At 42.1% G+C, this 23675-nt stretch overlaps 1 protein-coding gene across 18 annotated transcripts in view; it reads left to right on the top strand.

Moving 5' to 3' along the window:
• Window positions 1–23675, top strand: part of SLC10A7 (solute carrier family 10 member 7) — a 133921-nt gene that overhangs the window by 53075 nt on the left and 57171 nt on the right. The window lies entirely within an intron of this gene.

The following is a 23675-nucleotide window of genomic DNA, read 5'->3' as shown; positions in this document are numbered from 1 at the left end:
TGCTACACCCCCTTTCTTTCAGATTCTTTGATTATAGAAATAGATGGTTTTGATGATTTGTTTTTGCGTAGGTTTTGCACTGCTTTCCAAATATGTAAGTCATCGAAAAAGCAGGTGTTTTTTTTAATGGACTATCCATTGTGCACATACCACACAATTCTTTTTAGAAAACCTGGGAGAACTTCCATAAGTTCTTTTACACCTGTTTTTTTTAAAAGCACCCTATCACCATACTACATGCAGACAAATATTTTAGAGCTACTATAGTACAGTTTTCTCAGTGAAGAGAAGCACACACACACAACACATAAATACACAAACACCTGCTGGTAGTTATAAAGTGGTACATAAACAATAGTTGGAATTGTTAAATCTGAAACCCACTGAGAAAATACAGGGAAGACTCAAAGCATAAAGCTCAGAGGTATAACTCTCCCATGGTTTACTAATGCAGACAACCCAGGAAACCATTTAGTGATATTGCCTTACTTTACCATAGGTTGGGGGGGAAAGTGCTATGGACAAAAAAGAAAGAGCATCAGTTTTTGTCCACTGCTTTGTCTTCATGTACCCGCCCCTCCCCCCACTGCTGCCGCCGCCAGATTTCAGCAACTCCCAACACAAAACGAGAAACATGTATACTGGGAACAATAAGTTGATTAGTTAAGCAAAATGGTTAATGAGGTGGTTGAAATTTTATGCTAAAGTATTTTGGTAACCTTATTTTAATACAGTTGTACCTTGGTCCTTGAATTTAATCTGTTCTGGCAGTTCGTTCGACTCCCAAAATGGTTTGAAAACCAAGGCGTGGCTTCTGATTGGCTGCAGGAGCTTCCTGCAGCCAATCGGAAGCTGTGGAAGCCAGTTGGATGTTCGGCTTCCAAAGAATGTTTGCAAATCGGAACACTCACTTCTGGGTTTGCAACAATCGGGAGCCGATTTGTTCAACAACTAAGGTGTTCAATTACCAAGGTACCACTGTACATGTCCTAACAACTGAATTCTTAGAGTGCAGTGTGATGTCATCAGAGTCGCTACTCTGATGTTGCACCCTGATAGATCATTGCAAAGTGTTAGGGTAGAAATTCAGCTGTATGACTGTAGTATTCATTTATTTTTCTTTTGCTGCATTATATACTTGAAACTGTCACAGTCATAAACTTAATGTTCTTCCTCTCCCTTTACTAATGCTACTATGACACATTCATTTTTACGAAATGGGCATTTTCTTTACTCATGATTATATCCTGGACAGCTCCACTCTCCTGACCCATTTCCTAGAACCTTCACAGTTCTTTTGTTATTACAGTGGATGTAAAATCCTGTTCAGTAATTTAGCTGTTTGTCTTCCTTTCTCAGAGCGTTGGTGAGTGCATCAACAGTAAAATGGAAAAATATTCCACTAGCAAATCTGTTACTCTGAAGTGTATAATTTGGCAAGAGCTAAGGGCCATTCCTTGAGCTATGGGGACTTTGATATCCCTTAGCCATCAGTAGCACATATTGATTCATTACATAATAGTGAAAGTACACTTTGGTATTTGTGCAGTCTTAGAAAGAGTAGTGTCCATTATGATGATTTTACTCTATGTTTTTGAGCAATATGCAATAGAATGAGGAAGCTGATCAGTAGAAAGTACACAACTGCCTACAGAGGCTACATTTCTCAAATAAAACACAGGCTAAGTGTAAAACAAACTAATAACTTGCTTATGCGAGCCATTTCTTAACTTTTTGGGGACCTTCCTTCCCCATTTAGAAATGTGACACTTTATTGAAATCATTGGGTGGTGTCTGACGAAGAGCAGACCTATTTAAAAGCTTCTATTTGGAGGATGATTTAGTTGGGTACCATCCAATGGGAGTAATTATCATTGACCTTTATTTCCTTATAAGGAATTAAATCTACCTCTTAGATAAATTTTCTCATTCAGTTTTGTCTTTGAATTGTCAAGCGTGTGTGTGTTTGGTCTCAATCAGGGGTCGGCAAACTATGGCCCAGGGGCTGGATGCGGCCCACCGGGCTCGTAAATCTGGCCCTGCAGACCCTGCCACCCGCTCGGTCAGTCCCCGTGCTAAACTGGCGCAGTGTGGAGGCCTCGCTGCGTGGGGACTGACTTCTGTGATGCTGGCATGGCTTTGGATTAGCTGCAGGAAGCTCCTGCAGCCAATCTGAAGCCACAGATGCCTCTGGGTGACACCCGTTCCTTCCCACTGAGGTAGCCACGTATGGCCAAGAGCCAAGCGGGAGGAAGCGGTGGCAGTGGGGAGGCTGCCTCCGCTGCCCAGGCCAGCGGCATGGGCTCTGCGCCCCGCAGATCACTGGCTGAGGCAGAGGACGACGATGACGCTGCCAAAGACAAGTGGCGGCTGCGGCGTGAGTGGCGGGCAGGGGGGTCCTTTCGGGAGAGGGTGGGTCCGGCCCCCCACAAGGTCTGAAGGACAGTGGACCGGCCCCCTCCTGAAAAAGTTTGCTGACCCCTGGTCTCACCTGTATGGCAACTCCTAGTCCAACTAGGCTTTTCAGGTGCTAATTATTTGTAGAGTGTCTGATCTTAAAATTGTCTAGCTGCTGAAGACACTCCAGAAATAGTATCCTTTTATCTATAAAATGGAATATTAGTTGGAGTACACAAACATTGCAGTTTTCTAGCTGTACGGGTTGTCCCCAAGCTCTGTTCTAATATATTTCTCCTTGACTTTCCACATTCTGGGCTTGTTTGTCTTTTATGTTCAACATGTAAAAATAAAAATTGAATTGTTCAGAATCAGGCTGAAGGTTCAATCAATGGACTGAAAGTTCAGGAACCGGGTGTGATTGAGTGTTCTTAGGATATCATAACTGGTCGCATTTGCTTGTGTCATGATTTCATAATTAATTGTTTTTCCTTTAAGTGCAATGGTTTGATTCCTATTTAACAGGTATATCTGTGGTTCTTACTTATTTGCCAATAATTTGTCTATTTTTAAAGCTGTCTATATCCCAGACTCTCTGTGCATACTCTCATTATAATCTTAAAGCAATTTGTGCATATTACCATATGTCCAATACCTGTTCTTTAAAAGTGTTCCCCTTTGGTGCTTGATGGCTTCATCACTTCCAATATTTCAATGGAATGCACTGGATGGGTTTACCACAGAAATGTTGGGGGGACAATAGGTGTGGGAGGGTTTAAAATTGATAGTGTTGAGCATACCTGTAAAGGTTCTTTTTCTTCTTTGCGTTTTCTCTGCACAGTTTATATATAGCATAGCAACAAAGTGAGATGAATCCTGATTTGACCTTAAGTGCCTTGCCATTCAGCTGAGTGGTTTCCCTGTAGGAATAAAAGCTGACACTGCTTTGCCTGAGTTCCTTCAATCAATATTAGCGTGGGACAATACACATTATATAGATATGAAATAAAAGCATCCCTATTGATACAGATGGATAGACAGACATATTCCTGGCTCAGATCTTAAAAGGTTATGGCAAAGAGCAGACTATGTCTGGATGGGACTGAAGAATTTTCGTCACTGGTGAGTTAACTATAGATAGTCAGGCATTGATTCCCACATCTTAAGGCCTTTTGATTTGGCTTGGAATTAAATACTGTTACCAAAAGAGGACTGATTTCTTTCGGCTTGCAGAATGCACTTATTAAAATTATGTAATTCATGAATATAAATCTAAAATAGAAAACTTGTAAGGAATTTGACTGACTAGAAATATGAATTATGATAAAGTTGCAGGGAACAATTTTCCTTTGACTTTATTTTTCATTAATCTCATGTATGATTTTTGTGTATTTTGATACAATGTTTATTAAATGTGTAGAAAGGAAATGGTTTTGAAATGTATTTCTATGAATGTCCTTAAGTTCCTTCGTCATGTGGCCTTTATGCTGAACATAGCTTTGAGCATGCTTTGTGCCATATAATAGTTGTACTAATATGATGATCAAATAGTATAAGATTTCAAATACGGATTTAAAAATCAGATTCACTTGCAGTTTTCTCTCTGAATGTGTGTTTCCGGCTAATAAAAATTACTGCAGTTATAAACCATCTATATACATCTTTTGATTTCGGCAGTTGACCCAATTCAGCCAACTCTTCTAAGTTTGCGTGTGCATCTTTCTATGGATGGTTGTGTATTGATTCTTTGGTACATGCAAAATTGACTCCTCCATTGAATACAATGGTCAAGGCCACATGGACAGGAAGTCTATACAAATTGTAGTACATGTGCTGTGGTTTGGACTGGTAATGTTTTTAAGGTTCCTGTTCCAATAATGAAGTTCCTATCAGCAAATATTCTTTAAACCTCACCTGTAGTAATTTTATCACTAGAAGTGTGTGCAGTAGCAGTGCCCCATCCACAAAAATATACCCTGCAGAGAAATGTTAAATTGAGGGGAATGGATGGTTCTCTTTCTGGTGTTAGTCAACTTCTTTTAGTGGTAGGGAATTTCATTCAAAAGTTTAGTATTAACATCATATACTTCTGAATGATTTGTATTTCTTAAATGTTATGTTTAGTTGTAAGAAAAGAAAAGAAGAAACCGAGGGTGCATGGTAGGCTAGTTCTTCCTGTTAAAAACACTCTCTCTCTCTCTCTCTCTCTCTCTCTCTCTCTCTCTCTCTGATGTTTTAGGTAGAGACAAAATCAAACCAAAGCATTTTCACTTTTCATGAAACTTCAAAGTAGGCTGGCCATGGCATTCAACAGCTAGAGCTTCAGTTTTTCTAAAAGTCTGGTTCATGCATTTTACCACATGCATATGTTCTTTGCCTGTGCATGTAGAAACTTGAATGAACCAGAGATTCAGTGATGTATAGACCACCAAGGCAGTTTATGTGGTGGTGATTTTGGTTTCTCCCCCAGCTGTCATAAGTATAGAAATGACTGCTATTACATACTACATGTAGTTGCAGCCAGTTTATACTGAGGTTGGCTGTTCACAGAAGGAAGGCATTACAGTGGTACCTCGGGTTAAGTACTTAATTCGTTCTGCAGGTCCGTTCTTAACCTGAAACTGTTCTTAACCTGAAGCACCACTTTAGCTAATGGGGCTTCCTGCTGCCGCCGCATCGCCAGAGCACGATTTCTGTTCTCATCCTGAAGCAAAGTTCTTAACCCGAGGTACTATTTCTGGGTTAGCGGAGTCTGTAACCTGAAGCATATGTAACCTGAAGTGTATGTAACCCAAGGTACCACTGTACATGGAGTAAATCTGATGGAAGCTAACAAGTGTAAACAGCTCAAAGTCTCTGTTGCTTATGCTACGATTGAGGTGTAAATATCTTCTTCTATATTTAAGGGGAAAATACTGTACCTGAGTTGCTAGTATTCACATAATTATTGCATGAATATGAGAAGAACCCTGTTGGAGCAGACCAAAGATCTATGTAGCCCAGCACCCTGTTTCCAATAGTGCTGTTCAGATATCTCCAGAAAACACACAGGCAGGGTTTTCAGTAGTCCTCCCTTGTTTGTTCCTAGCATGTTTTTTTTCAGGTATGTGCTGCCTCTGAACCTGGAGTCTCTATTTAGTCATCATGGTTAATAGTCTTATCTTCCATAAAGTTGATTTTAATTTTTGAAACTGCTACACTTTCTTATGGCAATGATTTCTGTATAAGAACATTAGAGATACTAGATCTGCAGTGACTTAGGCAGAAATCTTTCCAGGGAGGGAACCTGGGACCATCTGCATGTAAAGCATGTTCTCTGCCAATGAACTATGAAACTTCTGTTTCAAGAGAGAGGAGAAAATGCATAGCATTTAGATCTCTGCTACTTGAGGGCAGACCAGCAAAAGCTGCCTTCTGCTTCTTCCTCTCCATCCCAGTGGTGCAATAGCTGACCAGCTGCTTCTGCTTCAGGTTTTTTAGGTGATGTAGTGACAGCAGCACAGGTGCTGCTTCAGGCTCTCTGGGGCCCTGATCTCATCTACAGTGCCTCAGTCTCAGGAAGGCCCCTACTGGGGGGGGGGGTAGATGCCCTTGGAAAGCCCTGTAGGATTGCTGCTGGCTGCCCTGCTGTGGTGGCAAACACTATTTTAAAAGTTTAACAGTATTTGCACTGTGGCAAAGCAACGGTAGCACATACCTCCTTCAGGACCACCTCTCCCACAATGCCTTGCTCTGAGGGAAGGTCCCTGTGTTAGAATGAGGCACTATGAAGGCAGGGTGGTGGTGGCTGGGTTATGGAGCTGCAAGTGATGGCAGCCACAGCTGGGAGTCCTGCAACCAGCAGGAGGAAGGCAGCAATCAGCCACATGTCCCAATCCTATGTCTGAGTCATGTGACTAATTTTGTCTCAAGGAAGGGCCACCACTGCCTACATAGGGGACAGCCTGGTGCTTCTCCCTCCCTTTGTCTTTAAAATGTTAGAATCTTTTGCTGGGGCAAAATGTAGTAGCAGCATCACTGGAAAAGGAAGGTGAAGTTGCCTGCGAGAATACTTGAACTTCTTTCTGAAAGATATAAAGGATGTGAAACATGTAAAGTAGCATGAGTGAGAGGCAGATAGATAGATATTGGTGCTGTCAACTGCAACTTCCAATCCAAGGCCTCTGTTGAACAAAATCCCAACAGTGCTAACACACTACCAGATATTAATATGTTGCCATGTTCCACCAAACTAATGAGGAAACATAAGTGCTGATTGAAGCTTCTGTGATGTTCACAGCCATCTTGATCTTTGTTCCTACCTCACATAGATTATATTGTAACCTTGTTGGGATCATTCATATATTTTTTCAGTGTGTATGATGTATGAATGCTGCAGTTCATATGTAGTGGAAGCAGGTGGAAGGGGAAATCAATGTGCAGGCTCTCTTGCTTCTTGAAAACTCCTAACCCATCCATATCCCTGTACCTTTTAAAAAGCATTTCCAGCAATACCATTTCCTCACAGTGTCTTCTGAGTTCCACTGCCCTAGATTTATTCTCTATGTATTAGATCACAGATGAGGAACCCATGGTTCTCCAGATGTTGTTGGACTCCCAACTCCCCCAGCTCTAGCTAGTGTGGTCAGTAGGGATGATAGGATTTGAAGTTCAACAGCATCTGAGAGCCACAGTGTCCTTATTCCTGTAATTAGATTGTAATACAGATTGATATGTTTCATACTGATTGGAACAAAGTTCCAATTAACCAGGACATTTTATACCAGGCTTCACCAACTTTTATAAACCCATAGCTACATTTGGATTTTAGAACAAATGCTGTGAATACCACCCCTCTGGTCACTTCTTCCCCACTCCTGCAGATCAGCCACGCCGTACAGAAGAGACAGAAAGATCAAAAGCACACGCACACTTGATTTTTTCAAGGGATCTGAGTACAAGCTGGATTCAGTAGAATCAATCTGAGCCTCAATAAGCATGTGGGTGAAAGAGGCCATGGGAAAGATTCGCACTCTTCCACCTTAAGCTCTAAGTACTTGTCAAGTGGGAAAGAGTTAACCACCCTCACTCCTTCATGACTAGGGGGCAGTGAGTGGTGGAGGGAGGGCTCTGAGGCTTCATGGATATCAGGGGAAGATCTCAGGTGTGCCACTGTACCCATGAACACCATGCTGGTGATCCCTAAGCCCTACAGACTAGGCAGGTTTCCATATGTCTGTGATTTCTCTGTATCCTTAAATATTCTAAATTTCCTAAATATTGTCATAGTCGCTGTCTAGACTTTTGTATGAATATCCTCTCTGCTAGTTTAATTTGAAGTAGCCAAGCTCACCATAATAATAAGCGAAGTTCTTTTCTTTTTAATGATAAAGATTTGAGAGGGCGGGTATATGTATGCATGTGTGTCATTGATTGCCAGGAAATGTGGCGATGACTAGTAAATCCAGTCAGAGGAGTCATGTGTAACATTATCATTGATGGAACATTTTTTACCATTAAGCCTTCAAACTCTCTTCTTCAGCTGTCAACACATGGGCACTTTTCTGGAGCCAAATTCTCTCACGCTGTGCACTGCCTGCAGCTTGCCTGAAGCTCAACTTTGACTGAAAATGTTGATTTCACTTCTTTTAGCCTTGTTCTCATTTAGCGTTAAAACCTGCCTAGAGTCTGCCTTTTATTCTGTAATGTACACATGCATGTGTCAGCCCTCGCACACTTCTGATGTGAAGTTAAGGTGCTCAAAAGATATGCTAGTAATCTCTATGAATAATTGATTAGAGATGAGTCTGGCGGTGTTAATTGTGAGGTGCAGCTGAGTGAATGCCAAAACAAAAGCTCTTCTGAATGTTTCCGGGGAAAAACTTGTAAAGTCTTTAGCATTGAGCAACAGGGTCAGTGCACCGAAGTGGAATTTAAAGGATGTTCTTGACTGTAATGGATTTTGACTTGCTTTTGTCATGTGCCTCAGTGCATCATTGATTGGGCACTCATTTGTTAAATCAGCTCTATTTTGTTGTTTGTCAGACCATAGACTGTTGAAATCTTCTTCTTTTTAAAAACATCAAAACCAAAAAAATCTCTTTACGAAAAAGATGTTAAATTATCAGATTTCATTGATGAAAATGTCATGTGGATATAACTGTGAAGAAACACATTGTGGGGATATCCACCAGCTTACTGGGGAATGAAAGGAATGAGTTAAGATTTATCTGAACTATTGATCGTTCATCTTCTTAAATGCTGCCTTTAAATTCAGCTCAGGGCTGGTCTCCAAAACTATTTCAGCTGGAAAAGGTCTTAAACAGTGTGCACTAAAAAGCATTGCTCAGGCTACGCACTATGCCATATCCAGTTTGGAAAATGGTTATATAGGAAATCTGATGGATAAAGAGTAAGTGATGGGTAATAGGATTCTCGGCTTCAAGGAGGCTTCTGAGTATTGGAAAACGCAACCTTCTGCAGTGAGCTGGAGTTTTCAAGGTGCTGGAGGGTAGCTAGAGCACAACATTATAAAGAAGTTGACCCTGAACACGTTTGATAATATATCTTCATAGACAGAGGTGGTGTTGCCCTTGGAATGAATATTCACTTTCCCCAGATGATTGCTGATGGTTGGAAGTGTTTATGGTGAATTCTTGAGTAATTTACATAGGTGGTGGTGTAGGAATGTTACTTTTGATATCTGAGGGAAAATAATGTGTTTATAGTTAACTGCTGGTTTGGGGGCTTGCAAATAGTTTTCTCGTGGGACACAGGAATGTTTTCATCTTCCCTGTGCTCAAAGCGATTCTGTCTTTTAGTCCTTATTCTTTGGATATGTTTTATGTTGCTCCTGGAATGGGCACTTTTTCTTCAGGTAGGAAATCAAACTTTGGGGTGAACAGATTTTGGATTCAACACTAATCCTTACTGCAGCCGTGGGGAACCTTTGGTCCTCAAGATGTTGCTGAACTAAACCTCTCATCAGCCTCATCAAGCATGACCAATAGCAAAGGACAATGACTTGTAGTTCACAACATCTGGAAGGTCAAAGGTTCCCCAAGCCTACTTTAGAGGGTCTTATTGGTCACTCTAAACTAGACCAACTACTGGAATGGGATTCTTCTGCACCCCCACAGGCACAGAGGCCTGATGCAGATGCTCTCCCCACCCTGCTTACCACTCTTCTTCCCATATTTTCCCAACAGTTGTGCCAGGCTGATTGCTGAACTTGCCATCCAGCATTTAAGCTGGGCAAGTTAAAGTTTATGGTGCTGCCTTTGTGTGCTCAACCAGCTAAAAGTGTGGCTAATAAAGATGTGCCCTGTTTTATTTGCTTAGCAATTATTTGCTTAGGGATTCCAGTGAACTCCTCTTCCATGGAAATCACAATGTATTTGGGAATATTATTCTTCCTAATCCTTTATAATTCTAAGATAAATAAGTAGATCAATCCATGTTTAGTATCCAGCATAATGGACTGTGAGAAACAGGGGGAAAACTAACTTAAGTATTCAGCATTGCTATTGCTCTTATGCACTGAAGGATGAATGCCTTCGTCATAGACAAGGCAAGGTTTTCTGTTTTTGCAACCCTTGCAGAAATGGGGAAACAGTGAGTTGGAGCCAGTCATCCTTTAATCTCAAAAGGATCACAGGACACTGATTTTTTATACTGGGTCAGTCCATTGTCTACACTGACTAGCAGTAGTTCTTAAGGGTTTCAGACAGGAGTCTTTTTGAGACCTTCCCAGAGACACCAGGAATTGATCCTGGGATCTTTTGTGTGCAAAGTACGCACTCTACTTACTGAATTTCCCAATACTATAATCAGTTAGTCATGACTAGCTTAAATATTTGATTTTAGTGGCATGGACATATGCCTGACATAGCATTGCTCCAGCCCAATGTTTGTCCATCTATGGTAGCAGATCCTCCAAGGAAGCATGGGTGCTTGATCCATCAAATCTTGCTCATTTTAGATTTTGAGCAAAGATTAAGAAGTGATTGAAAAGTGAAACGTGAGCAGAGAGGGGAAGAAAATGAATATACTCAATACATGTTAACAGCAACCATGTAATTACCTAAACACATACCCACTCCCGTCTAGTATGGTGTTTCCCAACTGGGCCCCCCGAGGATGGGGGGCTACGGCACGAGATTAGGGGACCACAGAGGGAAGTGAGAAGTGAAAAAAACAGAGAAGTGACACAGAAAACAGAGAAGTGCAGAAAATAGAAAACGGAGAACTAGAGTGAACAGAGGAGTGACTTGGGCTTCCCATTGGATGGAGCACCACATGCACTCTGCGGTAACATCTCTTCTGCTCCCTTCTCCCTTCCACTTTCACACTCCACCGCTGTGAGCACCAGGCTGTCCACGTCTCGTTTGTCATAGGAAGGAGTGTGGCTAAAGCAGCATGTGGAGTGCTGTTTCTTCATGCAAGTATTACTGTGAAAGGAGATATGTTGCTGCATGCAAGAGTTACTCAGCCTAATGCGGAATTGCCTTAACATAGTGGGCACAGAGGCGAGCTTCGGTTATCCCTCATAGAAATAGAACCGGATATAAAATAGCTTGTTTCTGGTCATCAAGCAAAAGGGTCACATTGATTGAGAAATACTTAAAGTATAAATTTTTATGTAATTGTATTTTGTATAAATTATATAAATTATAAATAAAATTTGTTCTATTTGCAAACAAAACATTTAAATAGCTACCTTTCTACTGGTAGGAAAGGAGGCCACAGGAAGGAAACAAGGTCAGAAGTGGGCCATGGTCAGTAAAAGGTTGAGAAACACCAATCCTAGTACACTGTTATCAAGCAAATCTTGAATTCAAGCAGCTTTGTGGGAGTAAGGCCAATGTGAAGTTGGCAGTCCCTCCACTGCATAGTTTTCTTGGATTCTCTCATCCTTCATTCTCACCATGCCTTTTGATCATGTGAATTGATCATCAATCTCTAATGAAAGAGTGAAATCTAAATGTGAAACCAAATGGAACAATCATTCAATCAAACCCTTTATTGTAACTTTGTAGTCCATTATATTTAAAGTAGGGTTTTTATATTACCATTATCAGAGATGATATAAAAGCATTTCACTTAGTGTTGAACTTAAATGATCATCCAAGCAATTTTCTTCTCCCTGAATTCAGGCAGCTCAGGTTACTATTATCATTACTATTACTATTGGCTGACTCAGTTGTCTGTTTGCATTATCCTCCAAGTTGCCATGGTGTCATTTTATGGCTTAAAAGACAGAGCAAATTTTAAAGTATTTATTGCAAGTATTCTTTGGTTTTACATAGTCAAATGCTTAGCAAAGGAAACTGTCAAGTTTCTAGTTTGCAGTGTTTGCTGGCAAGCAGCTCATTTCGTTGATCTTGGGGCTGACAGAAAACACTTTTTACAATTGAAATAAACTTTTAAAAGCTGACCCACAACTTGCACAAAATGCTGATGTTCAGGGTAGGGGGAAATGCTAGAAGTCATAAAATTGTTGCTTCCTCAGAAAATCCACATCAGAGAAGTCTGATTTTAAAATTTTAATTTCAAATTCCATAGGAAGCTTAAAGCTCTCTTGTACAAAAGGCTACAAGGATCTGGCTTCAATCCTAAACACACTTGGGTAGTATGTGCAACATACTTCTGACAGTATAATAAGGAGTTGCGTATTCACACACATATGCATAACAGCACATGTACAATACTGGCACTCACACTGTACTCTTCTGATTCTTTTCTAAATGTACATTCAGTTCCAGGTTCTAACACTCCTTTTACACTTCATTACCTATTGCATTATGGAACAGTGGCTTTTTGATCAATATATATCCATGTCGTGTTAAATTTCATTCAAACCACTGGGTGCGGCATGACACAACAGCAGACATCATTGGACATATCAGCACCCTTTATGTCCATGTGTGCTTCTGTTCCCCACTTACCGTATTTTTCGCCCTATAGGACGCACCGTCCCATAAGGCGCACCTAGTTTTTTTTGGGGGGGGGAATAAAGGGGGGGAAATTATTTTTCCCCCAGGCGCGGGGCAGGAGCGGGGGAGGCCCGAGCTTCCCCCGACCCCAGCCCCCAAACAGGCAGCTCTCTGCAAGCCGTGGGAGCCCAGCGCTGGCTCCCGCTGCTTGCGGAGAGGTCCGCGAAGCCTGGACGCGCTGATCCCAGCGGCGCAGGCTTCGGCATGCCGGCAACTCTCCAGAAGCAGCGGGAGCGCTCCCGCTGCTTGCGGAGAGGTCCGCGAAGCCTGGACGCGCTGATCTCAGCGCGCGCAGGCTTCAGCATGCAGGCAACTCTCCGCAAGCAGCGGGAGCGCTCCCGCTGCTTGCAGAGAGGTCCGCGAAGCCATACCGACAACTCTCCGCAAGCAGCGGGAGCGCTCCCGCTGCTTGCGGGGAGGTCCGCGAAGCCTGGACGCGCTGATCTCAGCGCGCGCAGGCTTCAGCATGCCGGCAACTCTCCGCAAGCAGCGGGAGCGCTCCCGCTGCTTGCGGAGAGGTCCGCGAAGCCATACCGGCAACTCTCCGCAAGCAGCGGGAGCGCTCCCGCTGCTTGCGGAGAGGTCCGCGAAGCCTGGACGCGCTGATCTCAGCGCGCGCAGGCTTCGGCATGCAGGCAACTTTCCGCAAGCAGCGGGAGCGCTCCCGCTGCTTGCTGAGAGGTCCGCGAAGCCTGGAGAGCGAGAGGGGTCGGTGCGCACCGACCCCTCTCGCTCTCCAGACTTCAGCGAAAGCCTGCATTCGCCCCATAGGACGCACCCAGGTTTCCCCTTCATTTTTGGAGGGGAAAAAGTGCGTCCTATAGGGCGAAAAATACAGTAAGTTACCCATGAAAATGCCAGGAAAGAACTGTTCATCAGAATACCACCCCAAATTTTATCAAATGGCAGTGCAAAACTTCCATGATTTTCGAAGTCAGTGGGGTTGCAAACCATTTTTTTTTAAGTAATTAAAACAAAAATGAGCGCTTATCTTCTGCTAGATTCAGCTAGGACTCCATCAGTGGCTTTTACATCTTTTGAAAGATCACATATAACACTGAAATTATTAGGTAAGAAAATACTGGGGGATGGGGGGGTGGAATAAGATGCTATCATTGATGCTGTGTGGGTGCACGATAAAAGCCATTGTGACATATGGTGCTATCTGAACTCAGCCTAAATGTTAACAAATGACTGAACACCTTTTGATTTGCCCTGTGGCTTATTGCATGGCATTGGTAGGAATGGCAACTGGTAATGTATGAATTCTACAAACTTGAAATTCATCAACATTTGAAAGGCAGCTTTATTCTCCTCTTAACCAGGTGTCCCTGGCCTAGGGAGCTCTTTGGCTTTTGAATGGTTTTTAAAATACAAAATTATGGCTTTGCTCCTAACTTCTCTTCAGTGAGCAGGGCAGAGTTCAGTCCATGGGAAGGGACTTTCCTGTCTACCCTTCAGCCCTCTGTGTTCCAGAACATTTTCTTCTGAGGACTGGATAATTCTTGGGAATGAGGTGGGATATGGTGCAGGGTTGTGCAGAGATCTGCCCTTGGGTGAGCAAAATACAGTGGTACCTCTGGTTGCGAACGGGATCTGTTCCGGAGGCCCGTTTGCAACATGAATAGAAAGCAACCCACAGCTGTGTGTCTGTGCATGCGTGGGTTGTGATTCGCCACTTCTGCGCATACGCGTGATGTCATTTTGCGCATCTGTGCATGTGTGAGCGGCAAAACCCGGAAGTAGCCCTTTCCGGTACTTCCAGGTCACCGCGGGATGCAACCTGAAAAAACGTATCATGAAGCAAAAGTAACATGAGGTATGACTGTAGCAACTTTGAATCCAAGCCTAATGTTTCAGATGAGACACATTAGCTGATACCAGTTGCTGGAAACTACTGTTGTGCTCAAATCCTGCTTGGGGCTTCCCACAGGCATCTTGTTGGCTGCTGTGAGAGCAAGGATACTGAACTCAATGGGCCATTGACCTGATCCAGCAGGCTCTTCTTCTTATGTTCTTAATTTGTGTCATACCAACAAATCTCAAGTCTTGATAGCTGCATTATCCAAGTGTTGTAGTTGCTGCGTTCCTATAGCTGCACTCTACACCGCTCCAGCAATGGTTTGAAATGTCAAAATCACATGATGAAGGAAAGGCCATGTGGCAAAATCCCACCTCAGTTCGGCGCACACATACATACATACATACATACATACATCCTAGTGGCCCTTATGCGAATACCTTCTGCATTATTTTCTTGTTTCCATACAGGGCTGCCTAAATCCATCTTTATTTCTATCCTTTCACTTTCACATGTGTTCATTCTGTCTTGTTTCTGCTTTAAGCTAAATTGTTTTAATCCTCATGTAAAAGGAAACTTGGCTTTGCTCCTTCTCTTTGTGAGAAGGCAAATTCTCACAAAGAATTTCTGAGCTGGAAAATGGGTGAAGGAAAGCTGCTATCCACGATGCCTTTCTTGTGTTGATGTATCCAGAGAGGCTGGCTTGGATCAAGAAGGTCCCTTGTGTAAGCGGAAGGCAACTCTCACTTAAGCCCCACCCCTTTCTGTATGTGCCTTGCTTCCACTGCAGTATTTTGCACTGTGTACCATGCCATTTCTAAAGGCCTCTCACCCCTGAGGAGGGCTTATCAAGGGGCATTTGGTAGAGGCAGAAAAGTCTCATAGCACTCAACTATACAGCTGCAAATAAAATGTTTTAAATGTGTTTTAAGTGCAATATACAATGTGACACTAGATGACAATGGTGAGCCTTATGGAAAATTCAATGTATTTTTTTTTTTTAAAAAAAAGCATTTTCAGGACAGTTTTTATATGTGTGTAGATTCCACCATAGTATGAGCAGCTTTTGGATACTATGTATCTGGATCCAGCCCACTGTTTTGTTTGGTTCCATTATAAAAAAAAGAGTACTTTAAGATAAACTTTTCCTATCTCCCAGTACAAACCTTCTGCATATTTCCTGTATATATTACTTTACTGGAGCTGTAGAAATGAGTTCTGTCTTTCTTCTGAGTCAACAGTGAATTCATGCAGTTGTAATCTACTGTGAGCACTTTAATAAATCTGATGCAATTTGCTGAAGGCAGGTGGGAGACTAGAAATGGGATTGGATTGCAGGAACAGGAACTAGTGAGGTGTAGCTTCTCAAAGAAATTAGCGGATGAAATTTACAGGGAATCTATGTATGGCTGCAATGCCATGAATTCTTGGTAAATAACAAAGAGGGGGGAGGGGGAGGAAGACTCAGCATACAGCAACCATGGGAAACTTTTTCCAAGCCAGTTGCACAAGGTGTTTCTATTTCTCTAAATGAATTATATGGCCAAACTGGCAGATCACTTGAAGCAGAATGGACAACATCAACTCTTGACCATTTCTGGAAGCTGATCCACACTAAGAGGATGAATATATATTTGGGGGGGCATGCAATGTTGCAGAGGCATTTACCTCTGTCTTCATGTTTTCACCTAGAAAGGCATAATAATATAAAGTAATGCATTTGTCCTGTTATTCAAGTATGTTTGTAAATGCTCACTTTTTTAAAAAAAATTGTGAAGGGGTCAGTTCGCAAAGCTTTTGAGAATTTGTCACTCTCTCTCCTCCCTCCCTCCCTCTCCTGATAATAGTAGTTATCCTCCTAGTGCAGTAGTTCTGGGACTACTAAAGTTTAGCATTATGAAAATATAGTATGTAATTTACTTGCACAGCCAGAAACGCAACAAAGGTTGGGTTTACATTGGGATTGGCTCAAGTGCTTGCAGTAGAAATTTAGTTATCCAGAACTCTGTTTATTCCCAGGGGATATGGATTGGTAAAGTACCAGCTGGTGCATTCTGTTTGTAAAACATGAGATGATCTCTCTTGCAATGCTACAATTATGATATCTATGGAAATATGCTTAGGAGAAAGAGGAGGAAATTGCTAGAGATAACATCATACCAGTTTGTGTTGTTAGTAGCAGCTAGGTAACATTTAACTTATTTGCAATTGTTAGAAATTTTGGGGATCTATTAAGTTGTATTTCAGCAAATGTTTAATTTATATGACCTATGAATCAGTTGCTTTTCTGGACAAGTAAATTTGGTTTTCCTTTTTTCATCTTCCATTATGTCTGTCTAAAAAGTATAATAATCTTTTCTCAAATGAGGCAAGATTTCTTCCCTTAACAAGAAAGTGAGGTGTTGTTGAATTCATATTTTCTTGGTTCCCCTTATCAGCTAGTAGCTTTCCATTTCTATAAATATTATATTGCAAAACAAAACAAATGTTTTACAGAGTTGATCTTCCTTCTCATTTCCCTCCTCCTGCTTCATGCTTTACTTGATAAATGAATACTTAAAAGTTTCAAAAAATTTCCTCCCCTCTTAATTTTTTTGAAGCCAAAAATTCATTGTGGGTTTGTGGCTTTCTACATGCCAGAAAAAACAATCAAATGGCAAACCTGTGTTTTCTCCGCCCCCCTCTTCTGAAATCCCCGACAAGCCCCAACACTTGGTCCTTGTACTGCTGTACAGATCTATTCATTATTGATGACTTGGGCCAGCCAGGCAGGCAAAGTGCACAAGCAACACATACATAGATTACCATAGTGTGAGGTTTGCACTCTGCATTTAGAAATTACCTTAATTCCAAAAGAGGGCCTCCACCCACCCACCACAACTGCTGCACAACTTCTATTAATTTATACTAGGGGCAGTATATTCCACAGAAGCCATGAGCCATGCCGATGTAGCAACAAGATCCATGAACATTTTTTTCTAATTCTTAAAAAAAAAAAAAATAGTATAGGACATGTTCCATAAGGATCTAACTATTAATGAACAAGGAAATGTTCATTAGTTTTATTTTCCAAGTATGTCAGACATACACCTCAAACATAGCGATTATTTTTGAAATCCTATTGACTTGAAGCCAAGCATATATTTGTCTCTGTGGTTGCTGCTAGAAAATGTGATATTTTTCTCTTGGAATCAAATATACATGGAGAAGTTCCAAACTATATTTTGTGCTTCCCACCATGTGGACTCAAGTATATTCCTGTACATGTAATATAACTGTAAAGTCCTAAATAGCCTTGGTCCAGTATACCTGAAGGAGCCCTGTTTTTAATGTTTGATGCACTATTGTATTTTAATATTTTGTTGGAAGCTGCCCAGCGTGGCTGGGGAAACCCAGCCAGATGGTTGGGGTATAAATAAATTATTATTATTATCATCATCATCATCATCATTATCATCATTATCATTATTATTATCCTATTGGAACCAATGAGATTGTGCAAATTTTTCATGCAAGGATGTTCAGTGAAGTGATTTGGATCATAAAAACTCACAGATTGCAGTCATTTACTATAGTATGTGATTCTTTTTGAAAAGTATTTTAACTGCATTATGCATATCCAGTTTGTGACATCTATGTCTATTCTGTAGTCCAATTGCAACTAGAGAATATTGAACAAGAACCAACAACAAAAAGCAATATGAAAATTGGTTTGAAATTCTAATGCTAATAGTTTGTCAATGAGTTTCCTTGGTTATGTCACACTGGTGCAGCACTCTCATGGGACTGGCTGCTGCTGGAGCTCTGGAGTATGGCTGCCCTGATTGGTTAGTTGCCAGTCATGTGCTTTCTTTTGTTAGTAGCTAGCTGCCCCTTCCCTCAGTGGCTGTACTGCTTTTTCCTAATCTGCCTCCCTACCAGATGGTTGCTTGTATTTCACCAGGCAGAGGTGGGGGTAGGGCTGCCTGAAAAGCTCCACCACCCCCTTCCCTGGTTGATAACCAGGTGTTTGGCGGGGGCAGGGGGGTGGACCAGGAGCTGCCAGGAATCTTTCTCCATCTTCTGCAGTTGCACCAACTTCCTGCATGTGGGAAAGGGCTCCCTCTCAGTCTGTTAATTCCTACAAACACAGGAACAACACATATAAGCATGGCGGTGATGTTTATTCTGGAGCATCCAGGATGAGGTAAATCATGAAAGGCAAAGATTGGTATCTGGGGTTGTCAACTAGCAACTCCAGCAGGACAACTGTGCCTTTGGCAATGGCAAGACAGAGAGAGGAACAGTTATAGCATCTGTTTATATGGCTCCAGCTGTATGTTGGGAACATCTTCACATAGTGCCCAAGTATTTGTAATGGAGCATGCCAGGACACAAGAGGTTCATACCATTTCCACCACCTGCCCCTGTAAGATTGCCTACCTACCAGTTGAAATTGTTAAACAGTACATTACTGCATGTGTTTCTCCTTTCCTTGCTTGCTTCTGTGAAGTGCCCTTTCCTAGCATCCCCAATTTTTGGAGTGTTTGGGTATTTGTGTCTGGAGGCTAAAGATCTTAGGATTCTAGGCTGAGAATTGGTATCAGTGTTTGTGCGTCGAGGCCCCGCTCCCCACTTTGTGATGAAATAAGACACGTGGACACAAGTATTTTAGGTTAATGGGCTAAAAAAGGCTGTAACTTTATTGGTTACAGAATGTGAGTGGTATTGGCTTAGGCATTGGATCCGAACAGACTATACTTAACTCCTGCCTGCTCAGCAGGGAGTCACACAAGGGTTAAGAACCTGTAGGGGGAGCTTATTGATGCAACTGGAAGCTTTCCCCTAGAGTCACTGGGGTTGTGCTGTGGCCCTAGCCACCACCTGGGCATCAGACAGGAACCATGACCACTGGATTCCTTTAACGGAATACCCTTCGAGGGGAGGGGTAGGTGATGGCCACAACCTCCTCTCCAACACACAACACATCTTCCAGTGCCTAACTGCCAAACCTTACAAAGTCATGCCGATTTGCTACGAGGTAGGCGAAAAACCAAGTGGCTGATGCCAATCTGCCAAGTGGAAAAAATTCCTACCAGGCCCCTTGGACAACCAAGGTGACCAACGGAGGTCCCTAGCAAGGTCAGGTGCTGAAGCAAAACCTAGAGAGAGGGTGGGTGATATGAGGAAGCCGGAAGAACAATGAAGAGCCTGTGGGCCCGCGGCCATTTAAGTGCGGCTAAATCACGCCCCCCCCCTGCCAGCAAGATTGGCTGGCTGGGGTGCATGACGCAGGCTCAGGACTCCAATGATGCAGGGGCCCTGGCCATGCCACGCCCCCGCGAGCACAGGAAGTGATTCCCGTCACAACTCCTCCCCTCCAGGAAGAGGAGAGGCTTCGCAAGAGCCTAGGATGTTCTGGAGACAGGCTGTTTTTTCCAAAGTGCTCCCTTGGTGGGCAAAACTCATCTTCTCCATAGTTCCCCTCACCCAAATTCCCACTTGTATCTCTTAAGCATCACAGTATTGAGGGGGGAGGGAGAAACACGACCACCATCATGCCATCTTCCTGTCATATACATTTTGTTCACACTGTGTGGACTGTACTAATGGTGATGTACTGTGATGGTGTATTCAGTTGCATCATATCCTACGCTCTGTCTTGGCAATTCAGGTGAGGTGGTCATTCATACAGAGGAAGGTGGTTTAAATAAAAATGAAATAAAAAATCCCTCCCATTGAAACCAGTCAGTAGTGTAAAGCTACACAACAGGGCGTGACTGTGAATTGGAGGGACATAGCATGTGTGTACTCCTCCCCAGAGCCACCTGCCTCCCATCCATGATTCTCTCCCAGCCATTTTGGCCACTCCCTCAGCGTGTCTTCAACAGAACAGGTCTATAGGTAGCATGTTCCAATGACATATCTGTGGTGGTCTCTGAATCTTGTAGCCACTCATACAGATCTTTAGTGTAGGGATTGCCTCATAAATCAATGGGAGTATCAATTTTGGCTTGATTGTGCTGATATGCATCAATAATTTCAATATACAAATGTCATGCACATTTCCCCATATAGCACGCTTATTACATTGCTAAGATTTTCTTTAAAGAAAGCAGAATGGGTCATAGGCAAGAAGTTTCATGTGTGAATTTGCCCTGTAATGTATGCAAACATGAAAAATTATATTTCTTTTGATAAAAATTTCTCCCCTAATTCTTCCAATAGCTTTCATTTTATTAGATAGAGATAAAAAGTAAAGCCCTTTTAGTTTTAAATTAGAAATGAAATTGAATATGATGACTGACTGACAATGAAAACTGTTTGCTTAGAAAGGCTATATACTCTGGTTTGGAAATAGTGATGAGAAGCCATTCTGGAAGTGGGTTATATTTCACTTTCTAGAAAAGGAGTGTCTGCCAACATTAATTGTCTTTGCCATGGTGCATTATTTTCATTTCTTGTATTGCCTTTGTCACCATTTGGAAATGGCTTAACACCCTAATGTAAATTTCAGACCGTAGAATCAACAGCATAATAAAACTTCCTTTTAAGTACTGTAGCAGGTTTTTTTCCTGGAAAGTGGCATAGCACCATCTAGTGTAGAAGCTCATTTCATTTTGACATAATTTTCTATTCCTAAGAATGCCATAACACTCAATTAATTGGACTGTTTCATGGAAGTTAAACTAAATTAGCACACACAGCATCCCAGTCCGAAATATTATCCCAGAAAACAATCAACAATACTCATGTAATCTCAGAATACTGATATGATTTAGCACTGTTGTGGTACAGTCCTCAAAATGTACAATTCTTTGTCTATATATGCTGAAATAGAAAATAACGAGGAACAGCCAGTATCAAACTGTCCCATATCCAGATTTACAGGATTTTTGCATTTAGTAATTTATCAACAGAAACTGGGGGCCCCTCCTTCTGTGTGCTTAGAATTGTTTATGTCCCTTCATATTACTGTAGACCTAAGGGGACTTTGGACTTAAGTTTTAAAATGCCCAAATAGTTACCTGGATCATTGAAATCCTGAAAATTGGCCTATATACATAGTGTGTATCTGCAAGCACTTAAAAAAAAAATCTTTATCAAATTTGTCAGCATGAAGACAACCAAAATAAATAGGAACAATAAATGCAAATTTAGACCCAGCAACTCAGTAATAAGCATGTATAATCAGGTAAATTTGTTTTCCAAAGCATTCAGCTCAACAGAAACTGTGAAAGATAAGGGTTGACCAACACAGAGAATGTCAAGGGAAATATTCTGCATATTCTCTATAAAACGGTTTAGTAGGAGCTTTTCTTTCTTAATCATCAACACAAGCTGCATACATTTGTAGTGCTGGGGTACCACTGCATTTCCAGGTGGGGTTGTTGCATATAGAAAGCATAAGAACCATGCTTCTAGAAAAAGAGATGAGAATCCCTTGCATTTCAGCCTTACAACCCTGGCACATCAGCTTAAATGAACATGTTCAAAGCACATTGTCCATAGCAATAATATTAAAATAATCAAAGCTTTATTGTTTTATCTTTTTGTAAATCTCTCTGAGGGACGCGGGTGGCGCTGTGGGTAAAAGCCTCAGCGCCTAGGGCTTGCCGATCGAAAGGTCGGCGGTTCGAATCCCCGTGGCGGGGTGCGCTCCTGCTGCTCGGTCCCAGCGCCTGCCAACCTAGCAGTTTGAAAGCACCCCCGGGTGCAAGTAGACAAATAGGGACCGCTTACTGGCGGGAAGGTAAACGGCGTTCCGTGTGCTGCGCTGGCTCGCCAGATGCAGCTTTGTCACGCTGGCCACGTGACCCGGAAGTGTCTCCAGACAGCGCTGGCCCCCGGCTTCTTGAGTGAGATGGGCGCACAACCCCAGAGTCTGTCAAGACTGGCCCGTTCGGGCAGGGGTACCTTTACCTTTACCTTTAAATCTCTCTGAGTTTTACAATCAAGCGGTATATAAATTTTATGAAATAATTAATGTGACAGTAATTACATTCAAGGCCTCAACATAACCGGATTAATGGTGATTCAGAAAATACGCTGGCAAGGATCCAAACAAGCACACTCCTCAATCCACATTCCCGAGGGGAATTTGGACTGGTGAAAGTAACTCTTCATGCTGCTTTAACTCTGGGAGCTTGAAAAGCAATTTGTGATATGGCATGAGGGTCTGTTTAATTGGGGGGGGGGAGAAGCTATCCCCCCCAAATAGCTATTTGGATCCCTGCCATAACTTAGGTACATAGAATCATAATTATTCCTGGCCTGTTGCTATACGTCCATAGAACAGGGTGATACAACCTTGAGGCATTAGAGTAGGCAGTACCACTCGACACCGTAGATAGGGAATACTAACTTGTAGGACTTCTTGCAAGTGAGGGAGGAAACCTAGCATACCAAGGGAAAATTTCCAGCCTAGCCACTTCTTGCCTGTTTGGGTTTTTGGTTTTATTTTTTTAAAATAGAGTACTAAAAAAGAAAAGAAAGAAAGATACCAACCCACATACCGTCTGAAGTGGTATGGTCCACTCTACCACCTCAGGTTTCTGTTGCCTCATTCTGCTGCATTTGTAGCCCAGGCCTCCAAGAAAAAGACATTAAATTGTGTGTCTTGCTAAGATCAACAAGGACTGAATAGGCATGTATGAGGAAGCATGAAAAAATGTACAGGGAAGTGAGGTAGAATTGAAATACACATTGCTGGTGGAGAAAGAATACATGCATGAAAAAGAGAAAGTACGAGAGGTATGTGTAATATTGGCAACATAAGGTCACTGCAGCACCTAAAGTAATTGAAAATGCAGGCAGGCAGATCTATCCATAGGTGTCTAGTAGAGCCCCTGTCCCCACAGCAAAATCCATTAATCCTGTTCTGCTGGGCAGTTCTTTCTAAGTGTGTCCCCAAACAAGTGCATGAACTGTGTACATGGCAGGTCTGAACTGCATCTCACCTTTCTTGCTAACCTTGAATGGCATGTTAGACAGCAGCACCTTCCCTCTGCAGGCATTGTGTGAATTTCAGATCTACTGTATGTTCGAACTGTTCATGTAAGCTGTACTACCTTATGTTTCCAAATGCATATTCCATCAGAAGTATCTTCTGTATAAATACTACTGAAGCTCTTGTTTGGGCTCCCATTAATTCCAGTGTTGCCGACACAGAAGAGAGTCTTGGGGTATTGACCCTTGTCTTAGAAACCGTTAAATGTTATTTTCAGAACTGGACAACACTTGGAAACCCATATTTCTATTTTAAATGACACATTTCTTTCCCGTGTGTATAAAATTGTCTTCACTCAACTGAGAAGTTTTTCTAGTGTGTAGAAGATGCCCTCTGCTGGAAGAGAGGGTTTCTCACATCTATATGTGTGGGTGTATGATGTATTATATAAAATAGCATGTATATGTATGTATGGGTTTTAAAGTGATGCTTACTCAAAAACTGTTGCTCAACATTTTTCTTTTTCTGACCCACCACACACAACTACACACATTTCTCCTCTATTATATAAACC

This window comes from Podarcis muralis, chromosome 9 (assembly GCF_964188315.1).
Source record: "Podarcis muralis chromosome 9, rPodMur119.hap1.1, whole genome shotgun sequence".
NCBI lineage: Eukaryota > Metazoa > Chordata > Lepidosauria > Squamata > Lacertidae > Podarcis > Podarcis muralis.
This window is presented reverse-complemented; position numbering and strand designations above follow the sequence as displayed.